This window comes from Ovis canadensis, chromosome 22 (assembly GCF_042477335.2).
Source record: "Ovis canadensis isolate MfBH-ARS-UI-01 breed Bighorn chromosome 22, ARS-UI_OviCan_v2, whole genome shotgun sequence".
In the NCBI taxonomy this organism is placed as follows: Eukaryota; Metazoa; Chordata; class Mammalia; order Artiodactyla; family Bovidae; genus Ovis; species Ovis canadensis.
The window spans coordinates 15,834,536-15,839,925 of record NC_091266.1 but is presented as its reverse complement, the minus strand read 5'-3'; the positions used below and the strand labels follow the sequence as shown (position 1 = coordinate 15,839,925).

General features: G+C 35.7%; 1 pseudogene; it reads left to right on the top strand.

The window, feature by feature from the left end:
* The first annotated feature begins 420 nt into the window (after positions 1-420).
* Positions 421-1,351, top strand: LOC138427906 (olfactory receptor 5W2-like; annotated as a pseudogene).
* The last annotated feature ends 4,039 nt before the right edge of the window (positions 1,352-5,390 follow it).

Below are 5,390 nucleotides of genomic sequence, written 5' to 3'. Positions count from 1 at the left end.
CATATGGTTTTCAGGAGGTGAAAAAAAGGTATATTACTCTAGATCTACTCCCTGAAGTTTTTAAAGAGAGAGAGAGAGAGAGAGAGAGAGAGAGAGAGAGAGAGAGAGAGAGAGAGAGAGAGAGAGACTCAGAAAAGAGCTGGTAGAAAGTGACAAACCTTATGGATGGCATCTAGATGTACATCAGCCTTTCAAAAAGGTTTTTCTCAAATTCATTTTGTTCTTGCAGAATAGAGGGCTATGCCTCTTTAATTTGTGTGCATGACTGGATATTTTTCTGAATATAAAAATAAAATTGCAGAAGAAAAAAAAACCATGTTCTGCCTTATGATTTTTTACAGATGTGTAGAAATGTTACACTTGAATGTGCCATTTATTTTTTGATCAATTTTTCAAGAGTTTATACAAGATCTAAAAAGAATGGAAGGAGAGAATTGCTCCTCTGTGACTGAATTCATTTTCTTGGGAATTACTAATAACACTGTGAACAAAGTGACTCTATTTACCATGTTCCTACTTATTTATCTCATCAATCTTCTGGCAAATCTTGGAATTATAACCCTGATTAGGATGGATCCCCAGTTGCACACACCCATGTACTTTTGCCTCAGCCACCTCTCCTTCTGTGAACTTTGCTATTCCACAGCCATTGGCCCCAAGATGCTAGTGGACTTGTTTGCCAAGAAAAAGTCAATCTCCTTCCATGGTTGTGCCCTGCAATTCTTGGTTTTCTGTATCTTTGCAGATTCTGAGTGTCTCCTGCTGGCAGTGATGGCCTATGACCAGTACAAGGTCATCAGCAGCCCCTTGCTCTATGCAGTCAGCATATCCAACAGGTTGTGCTCCCTGCTCATGGCTGGGGTTTACCTGGTGGGAATGGCAGATGCTCTGATACACACAACATTAGCATTCCTCTTATGCTTCTGTGGGTCAAATGAGATTAACCACTTTTTTCTTGTGATGTTCCTCCTCTCCTGTTGATATCTTGCTCAGACACACAGGTCAATGAGCTAGTGATATTCATGATTTTTGGCTTCACTGAACTGAATACCATTTCAGGAGTCCTTGTCTCTTATTGTTATATTATCCTATCAGTCTAGAAGATCCACTCTGCTGAGGGAGATTCAAAGCTTTCTCTACTTGCAACTCCCACCTAACTGTTGTGGCAATTTTCCAGGGAACTATGCTCTTTATGTATTTCAGACCAAGTTCTTCCTATTCTCTAGATCAAGACAAAATGACCTCGCTGTTTTACACCCTTGTGATTCCCATGTTAAACCTTCTGATTTACAGTCTATGAAACAAGGATGTGAAAGAAGCCCTAGAAAACTTGAAAAATAAATGGCTTTAAATATTTATGTTAGGCATATGTGAATAAACATGCATCCACACACATGTAGTGACAGGTGATTTATAAAAGTTATATGGTAGAATACATGACAAACATAATTTTTCAATTTCTTAAAGTAGTATTACATTGAATCTCAATCTTAAATCTATTACTGTCCCTCTCACATGTCATGTTAAATTATCTTTCTAGAATTTGTACATGGCATTTAGCTTAAATGAACAACATTTCTGACTTCTCCATTATGCTAATTTTTTGTTTAGTTTTTATTCAAATATTGTTCAATTATGCTGAGACTTATTGTGCATTTACTCTGATTTTTGAGCATGTAGATCCTTTATATACTATAGCACATCTTGCAGTTTAAATACTATGGAACAACAGACTGGCTTCAAATAGGAAAAGGAGTATGTCAAGACTGTATATTGTCATCCTGATTATTTAACTTATATGCAGAGCACATCATGAGAAACGCTGGACTGGAAGAAACACAAGCTGGAACCAAGATTGCTGGGAGAAATATCAATAACCTCAGATACGCAGATGACGCCACCCTTATGGCAGAAAGTGAAGAGGAGCTAAAAAGCCTCTTGGTGAAAGTGAAAAAGGAGGGTGAAAAAGTTGGCTTAAAGCTCAACATTCAGAAAACGAAGATCATGGCATCTGGTCCCATCACTTCATGGAAAATAGACGGGGAAACAGTGGGAATAGTGTCAGACTTTATTTTTATGGGCTCAAAAATCACTGCAGATGGTGATTGAAGCCATGAAATTAAAAGATGCTTACTTCTTGGAAGAAAAGTTATGAGCAACCTAGATAGCATATTCAAAAGCAGAGACATTACTTTGCCGGCTAAGGTCCGTCTAGTCAAGGCTATGGTTTTTCCTGTGGTCATGTGTGAATGTGAGAGTTGGACTGTGAAGAAAGCTGAGCGCTGAAGAATTGATGCTTTTAAAGTGTGGTGTTGGAGAAGACTCTTGAGGTTCCCTTGGACTGCAAGGAGATCCAACCAATCCATTCTGAAGGAGATCAGCCCTGGGATTTCTTTGGAAGGAATGATGCTAAAGCTGAAGCTCAAGTACTTTGGCCACCTCATGCGAAGAGTTGACTCACTGGAAAAGACTCTGATGCTGGGAGGGATTGGGGACAGGAGGAGAAATGGACGACAGAGGATGAGATGGCTGGATAGCATCACGGACTCGATGGACTCTGGGAGTTTGTGATGGACAGGGAGGCCTGGCGTGCTGCAATTCATGGGGTTGCAAAGAGTCGAACATAACTGAGCGACTGAACTAAACTGAACTGAAATATATGGTAAAACAAATAACATATTAACTAAATGGTCAAGTAACTCATTATAACCTCAAATTCATCATGAAATAATACATAGAGGGCTATAATTCCAAAGCAAAATCTAATCCAAAATAAAATCATCTTTAAATAGAGATATTCAGTCAAATCTAAATAAGACTCAACTTGAGAGATGAAAGGATAGTAAATAGAGGATTTGACAGTTATTCAGGTTGTGAAATATACAAGTCCATGTTTGTTAGAAGAAGTCATATTTACTATAACATGGAAGAACCGTGCAGGCAACATACTAAGTGAAATACTCCATACAGAGGAAGACAAGCACTACATAATCTCACATGTAGATAGAATCTAAAATGTAAAACTCAGAAACTGCCTGCAGTCCAGTGAACAGAACTTGCTGCTTACAATGCCCAGGCCCAGGTTTGACCACTGGTCAGGGAACTAAGATCCTTGCAAGCCTTGGGGTGAAGCCTAAGTAAATAAATAAATTTCATAGAATTAAATAGTAGATTGGTTGTTGTTAGAGGCTGAAAGACAGGAGGAAAGGGTGATGTTGGTCAAAGTGCACAAAGTTTCTATTATTTATTGAAGAAGTTTAGGGGATTGAATCTATATGATGACTCCAGTTAACAATACTGTATTATAACTTGAAATTTTCTAAAAGAATAGACTTTAACTGTCCTCACCATACACACACTCAAAATGGTAACTATGTGAGGTTATGCATGTATTAATTGACCTTATTGTGATAATCATTTCACAAAGTATACATATATCACTTCATCACATTGTATACCTTATAACTATATGTGGTACCTATCAATTACATTTGAAGTAGCTATATTAAAAAATGAGAAGGAAAGAAGTCTAAAGATTAGATTATTAAGCCCTATGGAAAGTATAGAAAGAGACTTGTTAAAATACACTATTGTGTTTTTGTTATCAACTATCAATTCTTCTGCACTTCTTCCAAGATTCTTTTCCTTTCTTCTCTCTCATTCTATGCCCTAAGTGCCCCTTTTTTTGTCTCTTTGTGGTTCACAAACACTCACTTACCTAAAGTATTGTTTCATATCACACTGCTTGTGCTCATTCTTTGGTAACGAACAAGGCATTCCATCCTTGCTAACCAAAGCACTGACAGTTGCCTGAAGCATAAAATAAGCAAATATATATTAACCTAAAAATAGTATACAACTTTTTTGGCTATTACTTATATCTCAGAAACACAAAATTAACTGAGTTTGCTAAGTGCCTTATACACACACACACACACACACACACACATATATATATATATATATGTGTAAAGAATCCACCTGCATACTGTGATATATATATATCACAGTATGCAGGTGGATTCTTTACCATCTGAGTCCCCAGGGAAGCCCTATAATCATAATATAGTATAATTATTGTATGCATATAACAACAGTTTTGGGAAGGTGAAGAAATGGTTATGGACAAAAAGTTAACAGACTTTTATAAAGACATACATACTTATTAATTGCACTAGATGTAAGAAATCATAAGTTTTTGATATTTGATGCTTCATATATCTTGAATCTGGTTTCCTGAAGGCTAAAGCACAGAAAGTGAGGAGACATATATTTGAAATACCCTAAAGTACTGAAGAACACTCTTATTTATCCATTAAAGGTGTAAGGTTAAAAGACCTCTGATAGTCTTAAATTTTCTAGATGTCATTGTAAAATGTCCTGATGTAAAAACATTTCAGAATGGAAGTATAAAGCCTACAAAATTCCTTTGTTATTCAGAGTGGTATTTGTGAAACTTTATAGCATGTTAAAAAGAGTTCTCATGGTGGAAACACCTTAGAATAATTGTATAATATAAAAGATTGAAATTCTCTACTCTTGGTATATTTTTTCAATTCAGCCAAATGTCTTTTGAATTGTTGATTATGAGGAGAAACACGGCAGAAAACATAGACTGGAATATATTAAAGTCAAGCAAAATAAGGATTGCCATTAATTAAGAGTTAATGAACACATTAATTAATCATTCTTCATGCTTATGGTGTATATTTATTTCAGCAACTAAAGACTGCATTGCAAATATCAGCTCATTTTATTAGATCTAGTGGGAATGATATAACGAAAAAGGAATTTAAGCCCATTAAATGGAATTCCAAAAGTAGTATTGATGTAGATGAAAATTTTCTATGTGTATATTATAATCTAAAATGGCATTCCATAAACACAGTACCTTCACTATGAGATTGAAACTATTAATTTTTATTTTTAATTATAAAAGTTTCTTGTAAAGGGTTTATGATATGTTTATGTAATGGATATAGTGCTTACTTTCTAGAGTATCTCAGTACATTATTAATCTTTATGTTATTAAAAGTGCCACCTTGCTTGTAGAACAACACTGTCTTTATCCACCCACTGGCTCTCCCCTCATTTTCACAGCACCTGGGAGCTATAAAATACTTCAGTACCATACGACACAATGAACTCCACATCATAATTGGCTTGAAGAACAGACAACTGTATTTTGAAGAAGATCATCTGGGTAGTATGTGTCTGCCTAGAATTGTTTTAGTGTCTGCAAAGAACCAAAAAATCTCTAAATATAGATCCTTTCTCTCACTTGCTTATAGCTGAGGAATACACTTTCTCTTTAAGACATGTTTTACAGTTATTTTAAGATCTCCATTTTTAATGAAACACAAATCCCATTGGAAGATTTTCTCCCCCCT